The sequence below is a fragment of the Megascapheus bottae genome, chromosome 14 (genome assembly GCF_031878675.1).
Source record: "Megascapheus bottae isolate mThoBot1 chromosome 14, mThoBot2.hap1, whole genome shotgun sequence".
NCBI lineage: Eukaryota > Metazoa > Chordata > Mammalia > Rodentia > Geomyidae > Megascapheus > Megascapheus bottae.
This window is the reverse complement of record NC_143522.1, coordinates 19771151-19792008: the sequence shown is the minus strand read 5'-3', so window position 1 is coordinate 19792008 and position 20858 is coordinate 19771151. Positions and strand designations below refer to the sequence as shown.

The window sequence follows — 20858 nt, the reverse complement described above, 5'->3', positions numbered from 1 at the left end:
AGTTCAAGGGGGATTAGGAAACAATTTCAATGAGAAAAAAAATATATCAGGGGTGCAAAGAAAGGGGCCAGCATTAGGTGAGGCAAACTATGTAGAAGAAGTTGAGTATTAGCCTCAAGATATTGAAGGTTTTTTTTTTTGTTGTTGTTGTTCTTTAAAAACAGGCTTTTATACTTTATTAATTCTTCTGTGAAAAATTTGTCATCATTGCCAATCAAGCCTTTGCAGGATCTTCATTCCAATGGTTGTTATCCAATCGCCAGCTTACTTGTTTGCCAACTCCAACACTGGCCTTTGCAGTAACTCCTTCTTCATTCTGTTTTTGTGTTCCTTTCACTGTTTCCTTGAGGTCTTTTTCTTTTCATACAGGTCATATCTTTTGAGTCTGTGTTTGGGCTCATTTTTCTTTGCATAATCCAAGGAATCATAAATCATGCCAAAGCCAGTTGTCTTGCCACCACCAAAATGGGTTCTGAATCCAAATTCAAAGATGACATCGGGTGCGGTCTTGTACATTTTGGCAAGTTTTTTCCGAATTTCTGTCTTAGGTACAGTTGCCTTTCCAGGGTGTAGGACATCAATAACCATCTGCTTCCTTTGAAGTAGTCAATTGGTCATGAACTTCCTGGTGGGGATAGTTACTGTGTCATTTGTGAGGGTGGCAGAGCTTCAGACAGCCAGGGAGGAAAAGAGACCTGCCATTCACTGGCCAACCATAACACTCAAGATAGTGAAGTTTTTTAAAGTAAAGAGCGTGAGGAGATACCTAGGAAATTTCTTAGATATGAGAGAAAAAAGAAAAAAAAGGGATCTCCTTATATTTTAGGATGCCACAAGCAGCAAGTAGTAGGAAAATCAGGGTATTTATCCTCTGCTTCTGCTTCAAGAAATTACCACAAACTTACTGTGTTAAAACAACACAAATTTATTTTGCACTTCAGAAGGTCAGAAGTCACACGCTGTCTCACTGGGCTAAAATCATGTGTCTACAAGCCTGTTCCTTTCTGGGGCTTTCAGGCAGAATTCTTTTTTGTTGTTGTTGTTGCTTGCCTTTGAAGGTTTCTAGCAGCTGGCTGTTTTCCCTAGTTCTTGGGCCTCTTCCTCTACCTTCAAAGCCTCCAGTATCTGGCTGGAGCCTTCTTACCCTGCCCATCTGTCTCATTCTCTTTCTTGATGTCATTCATCCACATTTGCAGATGTGTTTGATTATGCTGAGCCCACCCAGGAAAATCAAAATAATCTTCTGATTATTAACTTTAAATGCTATTGGCTGACTTAATTGTCCTATTGCCACATACCATAACATTCCACATCTTAGAACTCTGATATGTATAGTGAGGTTGGCATTATTCTGATTTCAGGAATGACAGTGATAAGACAATGATAGTGAGATAGACTTGGAACATACTGAGATTACAGTGTTTGATACAATTTCAGCTGGGGAAGACTATAAAAATTCATGACTTAAAGAGATGGGACTTGTGGTGACTGAACAAGACAGTGTGAACCAATGGTTTGTCCTTGTTAAATCACGGGCTTTGGTGCAGAGGTAATTACATTATTGTCAATATACTGAGTATATATGTTAGATATTGAGCTAAGCCTTTAAAAATCCATGTGAACTGATGGCTGTTTATTTTTCATAGCAATAATGTGATAAAGAATTGAAATTCTGATCTCAGTAGAAGAAAGTATTATGAAGTATGAGAATATTTACTTTCCTGCTTGGAAGGAAATTTAGGAAGTCAAAATGATTTAAAAAATATATTATTTGTAATTGATAAAATTTTTCTATTAAAATTTTAAAAACTTAAATACATTAATAAATCAATAGATAAAGCATTAAGCTGGGTGCTCATAGCTTATAACTCTGATCCTCAATAATCAGGAGGCTGAGACCTGAAAATTGTGGTTCAAATCCAGACTCTTATCTACAGTTTTAACCACTAAAGAAAAAAGAACAAAAATGACCAGAAATGGAGCTCTAGCTCAAGTGGTAGAGTGCCAGCCTTAAGTGAAAAGGCTGAGACAATTCCCAGGCCCTGAGAGCACAAAGAAAACAATTTTTTTAAAGCATAATGTTACTCTTAGGACTATTACTAAGAGCTTATGTTTATAAAATTCTTCTTTCTGCTAGATCAGATCAGAGGGTGAAGGACAAACATTCCCTGTAAGTATTGTAATAGGTAGCATTCTTCTATTTTATGGAGAAAAAAATATGTTAAAAAAAATCCCCCAAGGGCTGGGAGTTTGGCCTAGTGGTAGAGTGCTTGCCTAGCATGCACGAAGACCCAGGTTCAATTCCTTGGTACCACATACATAGAAAAAAGCCAGAAGTTGTGCTGTGGCTCAAGTGTGGAACTGTAGTCTTGAGAAAACCCAAGGGCAGTGCTCATTCCCTGAGCCCAACCCCAGGACTGGCAAAAAAAGAAATGTCCCCATGGTTCCATCCACTGTCTTGTTAGTGATACCTATATTGGCTTTTCCATCTTTTGCAATGGAGAAATCATCATATATCTGTCTTAGAGTTACTCCTGCACTTATGAATTTGATTCTATTTCTAATAACCTACTTAAGGAAAGTGTTATGGTTAATATCTACTACATTCTCTAGCATGGATTTTCTTCTCTCATTGGACAATTCATAACTAGTAGGCAAACATAGTCTGGAGATCTTCTTGGAAGGTATTTCCTTTCATGTTCTGTCTCTCACATAGGAAAAGCATCCTTCAACGAGGATCTGTATTGCCACCTACATTGTCTCCCCTGTGGCTCTTCCAAATCATCTCATTCCCGTAACTTAGTCCTTGTCATGTTACCAAACTGCCCATGTGAAAATCCTTCATAACAGAGAAGCACCGAAATTTCCTCACCCAGGCAAAGACATCCTTTTGAATGAAAGGATCCTCATTTTATCAGGAAGCAACCCAAATAGTCTATGGCAAACACACTGTCAATAAAGTGGATTCCTTGTGATGTTAGGAGGTAGGAATCACTGACATGAAGAATTTCAGGCAGATTGAGTACATTGAATAATATGTAAGTGTATATAAATGTATTAATTGAAATACCATAGATTCAAGGGTGATCTGAAAGAGTATAACTCCTTAAAAAGCCCAAATCAAAATTTACTAAAATAAAACATCGAGGAAGCATGTACTCAAACCAGGTGGAGTGGGAACAAGGGAGGAGGACTAGGAAAATGAAGAGAAGAGGGGGAAATGCAGACAAGAATTTGATATATGTTCTACATAATTAAGAAGAGTGAGGGAAGGGATGGATCAAGAAGGGATGGCTGAGATAGATTGAAGGAGTGTTATTGATGAAGACTTATTGTATTCATAAACTGCTTCATTAAATGGCCACTTCTTTGTACTACTTAAAGATAATAAACTTTTTTTTAAAATGCCTTATTTTTCCACAGAGTATCTCTTTCACTTTATTAAGGTCTTCAACTGATTGAATAAGGCCTGATCATGGAGAGAAATGTTTTACCTAAAATCCACTAATTTCAATGTTATTCTCTTCCAAATACACCCTCAAAGGGACATTCAGAATATTAACCACCACACTGATTACTGTACTTTCATTTGTAACCTAACATAGAAGAAACATTTATACATTTTTCACTACTGTATATCCTAAAATTTACTCTGCACCTGTGTGTGTTTAATTAATATTTAAGGAATAAAGATCTTTTATTATCATATAGGATATATACTTAAAACTACTTTATCTTACACTAATTTATTTGTAGCTAGTGATTGGCCCACGAGTTACATTCAGAAAAAAAAATTTTCTTTCCTTTTAAATCTGTTTTTATAATTTATTGGTCTCTTGTAGTCTTTTAAAAAGTGCTTGGCACAATTTAACTAACTTTAACACTTTAATCTTACTTTCCAATCTGTACAATGAATAACAGAACAGAAGATCTACTCAAGCTAGACAGAATGAAAATGTTTGCAACTATGATTTGCTTCTCATCCATCCCCAAAAGCATCTTTGCAGAGCCAAGGTCATTCTGAGTTTTGCTAATCTGTAGACACGATGGAAAATCTCACCCCTCATTATACAAAGGTCCACTAAAATGTACCAGTGTCTCACACTCCTGTTTTTAACTGTAAAAATGTGACATTGAAATTAATTGGCTGAGAGCAATTGCTTAACTTTGATGTGGGCTTTTTATTAATTGCCTAGTTTCTGAAAAACATAATGAATGAGGTTTTCAGGTTTAATGATATGCTGAGAGATAGTTAGCATTAGCTGGAGACATTCATCGAGAAGTGATAGCCGATGAAATATTTATCAGTGCCCAACTAATGTCTTGATTTTGGTACTTATAGGCAATAATTCCATCCAGATTTTGAGGTGGTATATGGAAATGATGGAGAAGCGCCTGTCCACAGTCATGAGAACAGGGGTATTTCTACAACCACAAGGGCTTTATGGGGTGAAGAGACTTGCTCATGGAAGCAGTGAAGGTCAGTGATAGCCAAAAGGGAGTCCTAATAAGATGTTGTTTTGGTGAAAGAATCTGTCATGAGGAGTATGGCTACAGATGCAGGTACCTTCGGGGTCTGCCAGAGTCCGGTTTTCCATAGCCACAGTCAGATGAGCACACAAGGCACTACTGTGGTTTCGAATATTTGTATACTTCTCTGTGGAGATCCTTGTTCAGAGCTCTTAGTGGGAATGATTTGACTGAATTTGACTGGAGTCAGCTGCTCATACTTACTCTTCCACAATGATTGGAAGATCTTATTGCTTATCGTGACTCCCTTTCCCTCTCTTTTAGGGGCATTGCCTGTCATAAATTTCATGGACTTCTCTGTCTTGGTGTCCATTTCCTATAGGTGTCAGCTGTGAAGAAAACATGATTTAGTGCACTTTGTCTGGAATTTAAAGTCATTATGAACTAGACCAATAATGCCTACTGGGCCTCGCTTATCAATATTTCCTACACTATTTTCCTTTGCAAGTCGTAGACTCCTGTGTAGGATGAAGATGCTGAATGCTTTGTGTGCTTCGTTTATTTAGGGACTGGGCTCACATTCTATTTCTGCTTTCATAATTCCATGAGTTCAGACCTCTGCATCTCACAATTCACATAATCGCAAAGCCTTTGTGAATCTTTTACTACTCCGGCTAGAGTAAATTTATAAAATCTCCCAAATTCAATTACATTTACAGGTGAAACTTCCTAACCTATGCCTTAAATACTGTAATGGTCCTGTTGATTTCATTTTGATTTTCTAAGGCCGTTTCTTTACTTTTCTCATAAGCTAGTAGATTTCTGCGTATATAGTAAACTGTTAAGAAATGTTTTTGTTGATGCATTCAGATCTATGTGCCAGCAACTGGAATACTTGGTAAATAATTGAAATAGGCTGAAGTCTAATATTAGCTACTATCAGATTTATAAGAGCTGGCTATCTAAACTCATAATGAAGTAGTCATGTTTCTAATTAAATGTCAGACTTGTTAGGACATTGTACTGTGATTCAATGATAATGAGAAATTTGGACACTGGAAGGAAGTGTAATACAGAAGTGGCATTATCTTAGAAATCACACAAGGTTTAAAGAAAATACACACAACCTTGACAAAGCAGTTTTTATTAACTCTACTAATGCAAACCACTTTTTGAAGGAAGGGAGAAACAAAAAAAAATATCTTTGTCTTCTGTTTTTTCCGTCACAATTTATTTAATGTCTTCAAAATGGGATCATTTTCAGGAAGTAACCTGACAAACATAAGCCTATCTTCTTTTGACAGCAACAATAAACTGAAAGTCCAGATCGCAAGGAAGAGGAAGAAAAGACATTTGTGAGTTAGGTGGGGGACGAAGCTAGGCAAGTCTAGGTCTTACACTTATCTACCACCTGTGAACTAGACCTGACTTGACTGGGGAAATGAGGATGTATCACTCTTAAAGACAGCAAGGGAACTCTTTTGTGAGCAAGAGGGACTATGACTCAACAAGACAGCATAGATTGGACTTGTGGGAAAGAAAACAGACAGTGTTTAAAAACCTGGCACCCGACATTGAGAGTCAGTTCCCTTCCCGGAGGCGGACCAGGCAGGGGTCGAGAAACTTGGAGACCTGAGCTCTCTCTAGGAAAGGGAGATCATGACACTGAGGGAACACAAATAAATTTCAGAGTAATAGTTTAGGTGCTTCCTGGTATTTCCTTACTCATTTCTTTTTGAATTTAGAAAACTCCCTTGATAAAAGGAAATTCTGCCCACTTTTACAAGGAATGTTAAGCTGACCCATAGAACCTACTAAATATTTCCCTTACCATAATCTTTCTTCAAGAATATGAGTCCATGACAGTGGGAATAAATGACATTCTCATCTCAACTTCTTTGTCTTTTGTATTTTCAGAATCTATTTTTTCCTAGGCAGGGTGTGTTATTTTAGTGGGAATTTCTACAGAAAATCATTAGAATAAAAAAAATACTTGATACCATAACTTTATACGTGTAAATGTTCACAAAAATTTAATAACCACATACCTTATTGCTATGTTGTCAAAATATAACAATCTATTGGTGAGAACAAGAGATGCATAGCAATAATATAGCAGTACTGGCTCAAGACTCTCTTATTTATCTATGCAGCATTCCATTAATTCAGGGATTAGGTCTAGTTTAGGATAACAAAATTTAAGAGTACATTTTTATGACCTATTTATTGATTGAGCCTATTCTTTTAGAAGTCATTGTCAGGAAACCTATCCCCATGTGGATTAAAGGCTTTGCAATTATCTTCAATGATGAGTCCTAAAGTCAGATTCAGAAAACAAAAGGCCACACCCTTCTGCTTATAGAAAAACAATAATGTGATGTTCAGAATTCAAGCCCCACAACCAACAACAACAACAAAAAAAAACTAGTTATACTAGTTGCCATTTTGCTTTATTACACGTTATGTGTGTTGAAATAGGAAGGACTTTTTTTGTCTTGTGCAAATTGCTAAACTTAACAGTTTCATCTAAATTTGTATAAATATCAGCAATTCTAACCTATAGGCCACAAAAGTTGTAGCTAAAAGGGAATTTATAATTATAAAGTACTTAGAAAGTAGTCTAGTGGTATAGTGCTTTCCTAGCATGCACAAAGCCCTGGGTTCAATTCCTTGGTATCACATTCACAGAAAAAGCCCAAACTGGGGCTATGGCTCAAGTGGTAGACTACTTGCTTTGAGAAAACTCAAGGACAATGCTTTGGCCCTGAGTTCAAGCCCCATGACTGGCAACAAATATAAAATAATAATTATAAGCAATCAACAATAAATAATCAATTAAACATCTGAAAATATGTCCGAAGATATAAAATCAAAATTTAAAATCACAGAAGTTTCTTATAAAATACTCTACTTAGTAAATAAAGACAACATGGATTATGTTCAAGTTTTAAGTATTCTGTACCGGGAAATAACTCAGAACATTTGCCACCTACTGCAGTAGTTCAAGAAAATATTGCATTTGTTTTGTATGCATTATTTTTCTGTCAGTCTTGGGACTTGAATTCAGATCCTGGGCACTGTCCCTGATATATTTCACTCAAGGCTAGTGCTCTACCACTTTGAACCACAATATCCTTCCTCATTTTCTGATGGTTAATGCAAGAAAAGAGTTTCAGGGACTTTCCTACCTAGGCTAGCTTTCATACTGATTCTCAGCTCTCAGACTCTTGAGTAGCTAGGATTACAGGTCTAAGCCACCAGTGCCTGACCTCTATACTTTAACTTTAAAATAACAAAAGGAATTATCAATATTTGAGTAACATCTCTCCAAACAAGGATCTTGCAGAAAATGTCATAATCAAAGTAAATGTTTTAATAAGCATTGGGCCTATAATAATAAGTAGCCAGAATTCATTTGAAGTGTAGTAAAAATGGAAAGAAATTGAGGATAGTTTCACAATGTTCACAGCCTTAAGGCAGAGGTATTTTGTTGATGGTATTTAGGAAATTATACCTAACCATGACTGTAAAACACAACCATTTTCTAAGAGTAATGATATCCTTCTTCACTGAGAGGGATACATGATCCCACGGCCTGTAACAGAAGGTAAATCATACTACAAAGTGACTCAGATAGCACTTGCATCATTCTCTGATGCCTTCTGAATTAGTAAGATTGGATAGCATTTATGGGAATTACACAGTTTTACCATTCCTGTCTTCAAAAGATGCAAATCCACTTAGACTACTGTTAAAGACACCACAACTCCTCTCCTCTAGGCAACATTAATCTTTTAATTCTAACTGAGGTACTAGCTTCCTTTGATAATTTTAATTTGATATGACTGGCTTTAGCATAATTTCTGTCTAAGCCACCCATAAACATAGGCCTTAAATATGGCCATATGGCTTCCAGAACAGTGTTTCAGGGGCAAGTCTTTAAAAATGAAGTTAGACCCTGGGGAGTATAGGTTGGGAGAATGAGGTGAGAAAAAGACTTCTTTCAGAGAGTCCCAAAACTTTACAATGAGTCAGCGAATCAGACTCTCAACTCAGTGATTCAGGAATCCCGAGGAATGCTTACCCAGTGTAGACCCTACAGTCGATACGGTAATTCTGATTTAGAAACCCAGGGACAGGATTAAATTTAGGTATCTAAATCTTATAATTCTGATGCCAGAGATCTTTCTCTTACCTTTGAAAAACAACTATTGAATTAGAGAAGCTATAAAATCCTCATCATGTTCTTGAAGACAGTAGGTAGCTGATTCATCTTCTGTCCCATGAGCACTTAATTGACATTTATCCTCAGTGCAGTCACTCCCAGGGCCCACACACCTAATGATGGTGCAACCCTGTGGTTTGAAGCTTCATAAATAGAAATATACACAGCAGTGGTGGCCTTTTATTTATATAATCATTTCAAAGAGAATCAGAGCAGTTAGCTGCGTGCAGTCTGTTTACTAAACAGAGTTTAAGCAATGGGCATAGACAGGGATCTTTGCAGCTTAATGTCTACCAGATGATTAAAAAAAAAAAGTTTCCAGTTGACTTCCTGCTCACAACTTAGGCAGCAGAGCAGCTATACCTGTAAAGTAATTAGGAGAGAGCATGTGCTTAATTTATTCCAAACATTGCAAGATTTTCACATTAGCATTAATGGCTTGCTTATAGTGAAACCCTAGAGGCCACATAATATAATAGGACTGCTCAAAAGTTGTAGCTAAAAAGGAAGTGTTAAAAAAATTTTTTTTGGTCATACTGTTTGTGGTGTGCTCCACCAAAGATCCTTGTTCAATGTTCATATTGTTCTCTCCAGACAGTACTAATTTGTTTCCAATTAAAAGAAAATGGATTGCAAATGACTTCACAGAGCAGATTGGCCAAAGGAATAGGCCTAGCTTATAATGTTGCCTCAGGGGCAATTTCTTTGTTGCTGGGCACAAATCTAGCCCTGAGTTGTTCCCAGTAGTTGTGTCTAAAGAAAGAAAAGTTAGAGTAACATTGGTGATAGAAATTTTTTGTGCTATCAGTTGTAGTTATTGGATAATTCTTATCCCTCGTTTGGGTAATTTATAGGCCTTTGTGGGCATAGAAATGAATACACTTGCATCTCAATTCATATGGAGTAATAGTGTAAAGCTTTCTATCAAGCCCCTTGTCATGAGAGGGTAATTGTTTCCTTATGATCTTATCTCTTTGATATCTAAACAATGAACTATGAAGTAGGCATCTGATGAAGTAAGAGACATCTTGGAGAAAGGAAATAGTCTCAGTGATTTAATAAAAGACTGGAGATTGTGACCTCTGTAGACCTTCAACAAAAAGAAAATAACTTGGGAAATACTTTTCATTCTTTCTATTTGTATTGAAGTCTAGGAAGGAACAGAAATGTGGATATACCAGCTGGTGAGGGAAATGTCTTGAATTTATAGTAAAGCCTAGCTCATGTAAATGCTGTACCTCTTTACGGAAGAGCTAGGACTTTGATAATCTTTAATTGGAAGTACAAGCCCTCCTAAATCACATTACCTACAGACAATTTATATCTGTAAGGAAAGAGTGAGTCTGTAGTGAATTAGTCCGGTACATTAAAAACTACTTTTCCTTTGAGATGAGAAGTGAATTGTTTCTGGCAAGAAATGGGTCAAATTCTGGAATGCATAAACTCAATTATCTGTACTCCTCCAAGCTCTGATTTGCTGTGAGGACGTTGCTTGTAGCAAAAGAAACAAATTCCAATCAGCCTTGCCTAAGACAAAAATGATTATTGGAGGAGTTGGAGGTATGACTCAGTTGGTAGAGCACTAGCCAAAGAGTGAAAGCTTCAGGCATCAAGTCCTAGTCTAGGACTTTAAAAGAAGGAAAGGAAGAAAAACAAAGAATTATTAGAACAAAAGTATTTTAGGGAGAGAAAGAAACTATTTTTTCTAATGAAGTTTGATTTCCTGGAACGTAGTTTGAAATAGGAAGTAAAATTTGCCAAGTAATCACACACACACACACACACACACACACACACACACACACACACACATTGTTTTTTTTTATTTTTTTGAGTATTTCTTTAAAAGTTAAAAATGTGTTAAGAAAGATTATCCTAATCTTTGAAAAGCACCAAAAGGCAGGCAGGATATCATCAATACTATAAAGAGGAAAAACTCACTAAAGGACTATTTGCTACTGATTAAGTATTTCCACTTAGTTGATGCTATATGCTAATATTTAGATTTCTGTGCCATAAGATTGTACATAATTTCAGTCACGTAAAAAAAAGAAAAATTAAAAAAAGCATGACTAGATTCGTTTTGTTCTCCCTTTCATGAATTATAAAAACAGGAATGTGTTTGAAATATACCAAATAGTCTATGTGGAAATGAAAGGAAAGCCTTGAAAGAAAGTACTGAGATTCTCCATTGTGGGGATCATGACCCAAACATGAGTCCAATGGGGTTTTGAGCCCTTAGGGCATTATGGGAAGAAGCAGCATTTGAGGGGGAACCCAGAATTATGGGAAGAATGAGGAAATATCATGAAAGCAAGAAACATCGTGATGGTACGCAAGTTTTCAGCCACATGTTAAATTTATGATTTTTAAAAAATCTCTAGCTACTTAACACAATACTCTTTTTTTCTCTCTCAGCATCATTAACATTTATTACTTTAGAGAACACTGACTGGCTTTCTGCCTTCTCCAGCAATCTTATCCTTATTCATTAAAGATGACTATGTATCTGGAGCCACAAATATTCTTTCAGGTGATCTTAGTATCTTATGGAACTTTTCATGAAGTGAAAATAGTGAATAAAAATCTTTGGCAAGAGCTAATTTGACAAACATTTGGCATTCAGAATTTCTCCTTTAGAAAAGTACTCTTTAGCAATAACTGCTTATCTACAATCTCTGGTGAAGTATAAATTATTCCTAATCTGGAAATGCTTCTTTGCTTTTTGGTATTATCAGGATGATGTACAGAGGGGTTACAGTTACATTTGTAAGGTAATGAGTACATTATTTCTTGAGTATTGTTACCCCTTCCCATCTTTTTTCATATATTTTATTGTAGTTAATAGAAGGGTTATATTATATTCACCAGATAGAAGATTCATTACTTCACATACATTGATACCCTTTCTCATGTCTTGGTCCCTGTTTCCCTCCCCACACCCCTGCTCCTCATCTTGCTTTCCCACCTTCCCTATCCGATTTCAAATAACCAATATGACTACATACAATATATCAGATAACAAGGTGAAATACTGTAACAATATGAAACAGCCAAGGGACAGCAAAAAAGATGAAAGATAAAATAGTACATTAAGGACAACAATCACTCATTATATGGCTTTTGTTTCTATATCCTGGAGGTCCTTTCATTTAGTGTCATACTATACAGCCTTATATATCTAATTTTTGTTCTATTGTGAATCTCTGCCAGGAGAGCCCAAGGTTGCTACTGATTATGACAAATGAGGGAAACCATTGAGCCTATGTTCCTTTCAGTCTGACTTACTTCACTTAATATGATTTTTTCTACATCTTTCCATTTCCTTACAAATACTACTTCCCATCTTTCCCCCCACCCCTGCCACTTTCCCCTCCCCACACCCTCCTCAGTTTTAAAGTTCATGGAAATGCTTCTTTAGAAATTAAGTTTTACACTAAAAATTTGTGAAATAGAACCAGTTCTTTTGAAAAATGGACTTGATATTGTCTAACAATCTTGGATAATATACCTATGGTTTTTACTGTTTGTTTTATTAGGAGTAATGTGCAATAGTCTGCTTAAAATGTGTGTGTGTATGTGTGTGTGTGTGTGTGTTCCAATTCTGGGGCTTGAACTCAGGCCCTAGGTGTATCCCCTGAACTTTTGTGCAAAAGTGTAACCTTATCACTTTAGCCACAGGTCTTCTTCTGATGCTTTTGGTAGAGATACCGTAATCTTCAGATCTCAACCTCCTGAGTAACTACAAGTGTGAGCCACCAGCATCTGGCTTAAAATCTGCATTTTTTAAAAAAATTTCTTCTTGATTATTTCTGATTAACAATCTTGATGTCTCTATTACTACATTAAGATATGAGTTTATGAGAATAGGAGAGATTTGCTGAGGACTATCTATGTTGTTGTTTGTACTAGTTTACAAACCAACTTTACATCATTTATCATGACACAGCCACAGAACTTGTAGGAAGGCAGAAGACATTATCAGCACCATGAAATACCAGATATATGAGTTAAGATGAACAGTGGTAAAAGATAACACTGAGCATCTACTGTGTGCCACATTGTATTTTCAGGCCCGTTATTTAATGTGCATTATCATGTGGGTATTAAACTCTCATGAAAATGCACATCATGGTCAGTGAGGGGAGGATTGTTCCTGTCTCTGTACTCAGCAACTGGACAGGCAGTGATGAAGTAGCTTTCGGATCTTTATGCTGAGAAAACAGGAAGTTCTGAAGTCAAGCAGGTATTTCTAATCAAGTCAAAGTAGATTTCAGGGTTTTGTTTTGTTTTGTTTTGTCCCCCATCCCCTTATACCCTTTGCAGCTGCTGACCAGGCACCAAATGGAAGGATTTATGATCTGTCTATCTGTCTGTCTGTCTGTCTGCCTATCTAACTTTGTTATACAGTTGTATCCCAAGGCTTAAAATAGTAGATAGTCAACACGCAAATAATGTATAATGAAGGATTTATTTAATTTTACTTTGTTGGTAGTACTGGGGAATGAATTTCGTGCCTTATGCTTACTAGAAGAGCACCTTACCACTTCAACAGTGCTCTGAGTTGTTCTTGGTTCTTTAGCAGATAGAATGTCATGTTACATTTGAATAGTTAGTCTCATATTCTGGTCTTCCTCCCTTTGCAGGTATTAAGTATGTCATGTGTTTATAATATACCTGGCCATGACTATATTTCAGGCACTGCTCTTGGTTATGAAGTTAGGACAGGAAAAATAAAAATTAGAGGAGCTATGTTACCTAAGGAGAATCCATTAATTACCCACAGAAATAGATGATACTTGAAGTATTACAAAAGTATGCTCCTTATGCTTAACTTAGCTTGGGAATGCCTAAATCTTCCTTGACTCCACAAATACTTCCTCAGCAATATCAGAGTGAATGGTGATCATCTTGCACTGGCTATTAAGAGTCTCTAGAACCTGGGAGAGGTTGAAATACAGCACAAGGCTCAGTCAACCCTACCTCATTTGATATGGCAACCCAGAAAGAAAGCCAATCAGATAACTGGCCAGGTAAGAGGAATTTAAAGTAATAAATTTACCACTTTCTTTATTTATCTACATAGATTCCTAGCTGAGTAGATACATCTTAACTTTTTCATGTGGTAAGGACATGAATATAATCCTCCAGTCTTAAATGTAGAAATTTAAAAGTATGCTTCATGAAGACCACTCCTGCTGCAGAAAAAGGCGAATCAACATAAGGCCTCAGAACGTCTCAGTTCAAACTCTGTTTTTCTGTGGAGAAATTGCCATGACTCAGAAAGCTGCCAGCAGTCTGACTAAAGAGTTCAAATTCCCAGAGATAATGTTTTTAAATCTTGCACAGATCAAAGTATTTTCTGGGCTCTGGGAAATAATAGGTGACCATGGGAACGGAAGAATAGAAGAAACTGAAACAAGTAAAAAGAGGCATATGTAAAAGAGGAGGCTGAATTAAATATATATATATATATATATATATATTTAGATGATCAGTTATGGGTGAGAATTAAATCATGAATTAATGGTCAAATCATTTTCATTTATTTACTTGAGCATTTAGACTGATTTCTCATTGTAAGTATGTAAAATGTAGAAAGGCTAGTACTTAGAATTTTGAATTAAAGAAACAAGATCACACATCCACACGCACGCACGCATGCACGCACGCGTGCGTGTGCGTGCGTACAGAAAATAAAAAACTCCTACCTCCTCAGTCATCTGATTGATTGTCTGGTTTATTTTCTCTTCCTTTTTTATGGTATCTCTTTACCCCTAGCAGCCACAGTGGGGTATCCAAATTAGAGAAAACAAACACTCTTCCACTCCTTTGTTTTTCCCCCTTCCCTTTCTTACTTCAAATAAACAAATAAATGTATATACAATATACCAGGTAACAAAGTCAGATTCAGTAACAATATGAGATTAACCAAAAGGCATCAAAGGAGAAGAGAAATAACAAAGAACATTAAGAACAACAATCACTCAAGATAAATCCTTTGAGTTTTTAAAGAATTAAAATAACTCACAAAAACCCTTTCTTAAGACAGTACTAGTACATTTTAGGCTTTTAACAAAAGGACCATCACTTTTAACACAATGTAATATTGTGAACTTTTTCATAAAAGCACTTTTGTCAAGGAAAGCATCAGTTGTCTGTTGGAATACTAGCATTCAAGCACAGGTCACTATGGAATAAAAGCTTCCTATCAGAAAAAAGGACAGATGATGTCTGTTTCCTTCTTCATTTAATAAAATAGGAGGAAGTGATCTATGGAAAACTCTTCGTTGAATTGCTTCATTGCATCATTGGAAAAGAAGGAATTCTAATACCTATTATATATTCTTTTTTTCATATATTTTTATTGTAATTAATAGAAGGGTTATATTATATTTGCCAGATAGAAGGTACATTAATTCACATACATTGATACCCTTTCTCATGTCTTGGTCCCCATTTCCCTCCCGCCCACCCCCACCCCTCATCTTGTTTTCCCCCCTTCCCTATCCAATTTCAAATAATCAAATACAAACATATCCAATATATCAGATAACAAAGTAAGATACTGTAACAATATGAGATAATCAAGGGATAGCTAAAGAGATGAGAGATAACATAGTACATTAAGGACAACAATCACTTATTATATGGCTTTTGTTTCTATGTCCTAGTATTTATAACATATATACATTTATACATGTACATATGTACATATACATTTGTATAAATATATCATGTGTGAATATACATAATTTTTTCCTCTACTTTTTTTTTTTAATATGCTGGTTCTTGGGCATGAATTCACAGCCTGGACCCTGTTACTGAGCTTCTTTGGTTCAAGGCTAGCACTTTACCACTTGAGCCACAGCTCTACTTCTAGCTTTTTTTTTTTTTTTTGAGTGGTTTATAGGAGATAAGAAAGACTCTCATGAACTTCCCTGCCTGGGCTAGTTTAGAGGCACAATACTTAAATCTCAGCCTTCTGAGTAGCAAAGATTATAAGAATGTGCCATCAACTTCTAGTTACATTCTTTTTTAACTGTACTACAGCATCTAAATTTCTTATTGGATATTTGCAAACAGATGAATTCTATTAAGTAGGTATTTCAGTGTAGAAATAGAGATAGTTAGGAAAATCCTTTTTTTTTTTTTGACGTGATGAAAAATGTGAAATTTCATGTATGTGTTCTGACAAAGCTTCAGAAGGTTGCATGACTGAGAGCTTATGCTGAAGATCAGGATTAAATATAGTGATTCTGTTGCTATATGTAAGTAATGGTATAAGCTACATAAGCTAATATTATTTGGTCCGTGAGCCTCTTAGGCTTGAAGTCTTCAAAAGATAAAATTAGACGGGCTCCCCAGGTACTGGTGGCTCATATGTGTCCTGCTAACTCTTCAGGATACTGAAATCTGAGGATTGCAGTTTGAAGCCATCCTGGGCAGGAAAGTCTGTGAGAACCTTATCTCTAATTAACCACAGAAAAATGGGAGTGGCTCAAAGTAGTGAGGTGATAGACTTGAGCTAAAATGCTCAGCATTTGAATTCAAGCTGACAGAAAGACAACTCAGGGGAAAGGGGAGGGAGGGAGGGAAATGAGGCCTTTTTCCCCCCAACGAATTCTAAAAGTGGCTTGAATATCTTTCACAATGGTAGATAAATCAGTTTTGAAATACAAGAATAGAAAGGAGCTCTTCCTTGGGTTTTATGGCTGGGCAGCTCAGTTCTGGAGAAATGAAAACAGGAAACACAGGATTGTAATATTAAAGTAGTTCAAAGTAAGGAAACAGAGACTGAGTATGCCTTGGACTAAATGATGAGTGCCTGGCTGGCTTTTAATGTGGTTATATGTATCCTTATAAGAAAAGCCCTCTGGGCTAGACATGACTCAAGTGTTAATTACAGGTGTTAGCCTACTAAGTGCAAAGCCCCAAGTTCAAACACCAGTTCTTCCACTAAAAGGAAAACAAATAAAAAGTCCTAAACATTCTGTTTTACATCACAGTGATTAGTTAATCATAATATATTTTCTGCTTGAGAGTTGCTAAAAGGGTAAATTTGATTACGCTCTCACTTCAAATGTCCTAATGATATGAAGTAATGTAAAGACTAGTTATAATTTTTGTCAAATTGTTTGGATGAAGCTGCAATACAGCATTACCTATAAGGGAATGGAAAGGGATAGATAACAAGAAAACAAACACATGAGGCACTAACGACAGAAAGCCAACTGTGAAAAGCTATTATCATTCATAAAATGGACTGGAAAGAAGAGGGCTGAAGGGCCCAGACATGAAATCATGGTGGCAGAACTTCCTTTGGGAGGCTCTATACTTGGACAAATGCAGCTGCTGCCAGAAATATAGCAGTGAACCAGGAAGGAAGTGGAAAAGAAAATATGTTTCTTTTTTCCCTCTGCCAAGCTTAGCTTAGGAAGTAGATATGAAAATACAGTGCCAAGCTATAAAGCTGGGCACAGGGCAGAGAAGGAATGAGCAAAAATGGAGATTTATTTTATTCACCTATGTTTGACCAGACATGTAATAAACTCCTCAGCAATTTTTACTATAGCCTTGAAATAACCACTCTCAAATTGTATGTCTTATCCCCATATTAAGTTGAAAGCTAAATCTTAAAGGTGACTTACCAAAGGGACCTCATTTTTTGTCTACTTCCTGCACCATCTGCTCAGATGCTTTGGTATCTTTACTCTTTTCATTAACAACCTCCCTTTCCCACCAGCTCTGCTTGCCACACGCACCCATCCCCCAGAGTTCTGCTATTCCCTAGCCTTCTCTCAAAGGTCATCTTCCAAGCATCCTTCCCTGGCCACCATCCCCCTTGTGAACTTTTATTCAGAGCTCTGGACTCCACTTACACCTTGGTATAATGCCTTTACTTTGATGTGTTCACCATTGATTGACTTCTATTGACAACCATTGGCTGACAGAATACCAAAACAGTCATTCAACCATTGACAAATAGTAGATTGTCAGTAAGTGTTGTTGGATAAATAACAATAGAAAAGTCAGTGTCTGAACACTTGTGTGAAGAGTTTACCCAAATAGTTTGTAAATGCTGTAACCTATTTAACCTTTTCATTGAAATGACAGAGATAGATAAATAAACCAGGCATCTTATTAAATAGGTAACATGTGTGCACGATCAAGGTAACAGAATAAGAAAGAATGATATCATTTGGAATGAATATATGGACTGGGGTTTTTGTTTTATTAGCTTTTTGAAACACACACACACACACACACACACACACACACACACGCACGCACGATTCCAACTCCTCACAGGCTGTCCTTTCCCTCCTGGAGAAAAGCTGACATGTGTGTTCTGCATTCCACACATTCACATCCGGACTGCGTGGAGGAGGAGAGGCTTGCACCCACACTGCATACCCAGACGGGGACTTTGACACCAGTAAGAGTTGTTTGTGCAAATCTCCCTGCCAGCTCTGGTGGTGCCTGTGAGTCTCTCCCCTTCCACTTTCACAGAAAGAGAAGCAGCTTGGGGGATTGCAAATGTGGTTATAAATAACCCTCCTTGGGACAAAGGGGGCTGGTGTGGCACGAGAAATCCACATCTCCCCTTTCTTCAGCCTCTGGTTTTGGGTACTTGTCATGTAAAATGTCACGTAAGTCCATAAATGACTTTGATAGAGGAACTCCTCCTACCTTAAAGGGAAATGAATCTGTTTGCCTTTACTGTATCTAAATCATGCTCATAATTGCACACTTATAATTGGTAGGATTGGTTGACGTAGCCACACTGAAGAAGTGGAGATGTGGTTAAGATCGCCAGCTCTTATTCACTTGGCACAGTGCTCAAAGAATGACTTAGCTTGGGTGGCCTGAACAATAAGCATCTATTTTTTCACAGATCTGGGAAAAAGTCTAAGAGACTGACGATGGATCATTTACATAGGGGAAATTCTTGAGGATTATGGGTGGCCATATTTTCTTTGTATCTATTATATGGCAGAAAACAGAAACTATAAATAAGGTTGTTCTCTTCCTATATGGACATCAATTCCATGATATTGGCTCTACCCTGATGACCTCAGGACATCCCATCAATGCCACCTCTAAAATGCATTGCAACGAAAACCAAGGTTTCATTATATAAATGATAGGGAGCATAAATAAGTAGTTCAATACACCAACTGGGCACCCTTAATTTGTGAGGGAAAAAAAAACACGGAGGGTTTTAAAAGTTAAATGATCCTGAATCTTCTAATACTATTCTGTATTCCTTCAGTTATAAGCGTTTTCACTAGATGAGCCGGAGGAGGAGAAAAGCTTCTAAATGTCAGCATCAGCAGGACCTCATGAGGCATCGTAAAGGCAGTTTTCACAGATGTGTATTTAACCCACTGGAATGGTTTCCCTAGAAGACCCTACTTTTCTTTCTTTTGTGATATTAGCTCTCCAGTACTGTGACAAATACCTAAGACAGTCGACTTGTGAAGGCAAAGATTTACTTGGACTCACAATTTTAGAGGTTGTAAATGCGTGATTGCTTAGCTGTGTTGCTTTCATTCTTATATGGAAGGGACCATATCATCCAAGCACGTCCTTCCAAAACCGATCGCGTCATTGCCTGGATGCCAAGGGAGAGAAAAATAAAGGAGCAAAAGGGGTCACAATCCCCTTTAAGGACACACATTCTTATAGGCTCCATTCTTCAAGTTCTGCAGTCTCCCATAGAACTACTGTGGGGGCTAGGCCTGTTAAACCTAGACATAGACCTTTGTGAGACATTCGTGGTCGACACTGTACAAATCTCGTTTCTTCTGAAATTGATAACTTTCTGCTTAAAACTGCTTGCTTCAGTGGTGGCGGGAGAGGCAGGGAGGTCACATGGACTTGTTCACACCTACAGCAAGGTGTGAAGTCAATGAGTCACAGAAAGTTTAGACTGGCTTCTCAGTTACTGCTTCAAGCAGTGGAATCTGCCATCCTAACTTGGCAAGTACAAGCCTCCCAATTCACAGGTTCTACATCCACTGATTTACCCAGTTTGAGATCACAAATATTGCTGCTTGCCTTCTCATGCCAACTGTCTTTCAAGTGGGATTTCCCTTGTCATCTCTTGAGGCTCTTGGGTAACTTGCTTTTATAGCTGCCTCTTGCTCTCCATGTCTCCATGCTCTCTAGATGGAAGGCCTGTAATACCAACATGGTATTTCAGGCCTCTACAAATGAGGCACACTGGCAAATATTTATCCACCTATGTTTTCTTTCTTTTCTTTTTCTTTTTTTTGTTAGTCCTGGGACTTGAACTCAGGGCCTGAACACTACCCTTGGGCTTTGCTCAAGGCTAGTACTCTACCACTTCAGCCACAGCATCACTCTGGCTACCAAAGAATCAAACCCAAGTCTTCATGCATGCTAGGCAAACAGTCTACCACTAGGCCAAACTCCCAGCCCTTCCATCTATGTTTTCTTGCTCTTCCTGATAACACCATGTCTCTCTGTAGTTTCTTGGACTTCCAATGGACTTCTTGGACTAAGGACATGATACATGGCAGAGGCCTTCCTTTGCAAGTGCAAAGTGTTAGGGTTGCCCAAACACATGAACCCCCTTCTTTCCTCCAGCCCCCCAAATTATTTTTGATGCTCAAATTTTCTACTTTGACTTTCCCCTTTTGTGAGTTAAACATTTGCTTACAGTTTTGTTTTGTGTTTTAATGTTTTAATATCGATTCTGGGGCTGGGCATTCTCCTTGAGCTTTTGTGTTCAAGGCCAGTGCTCTATCATGTAAGCCAAAGCTCTACTTTTGTGTGTGTATGTGCTTGGTTTCAGCCTGGGCACTGTCCCTGAGCAATTTAGCTCAAGGCTACCGCCCTACCCAATTCCCATTTTCTAGAGGTTAATTGGAGATAAAGAGTCTCAGGTTCTTTTGTGCCTGGGCTGTCTTTGGACCTTGATCCTTGGATCTTAGCCTCCTGAGTAACTAGGATTACAGGCATGAGACACCATGCCTGGCCCAAAGCTCTACTTTTCAATGGTTGATTGGAAGATAAGAATCTCTCAGACTTGCCTATCTGGCTGGCTTTAAACTGTGATCCTAAGATCTTAGTCACAGGCATGGGTAGTATTATAGGTGTGAGCTACCAGTTCCTGGCTATTTTGTTTATACTT

General features: G+C 37.4%; 1 pseudogene; it reads right to left on the bottom strand.

The window, feature by feature from the left end:
* Positions 1-333: 333 nt before the first annotated feature.
* Positions 334-19252, bottom strand: LOC150054779 (small ribosomal subunit protein eS24 pseudogene; annotated as a pseudogene).
* Positions 19253-20858: the final 1606 nt, after the last annotated feature.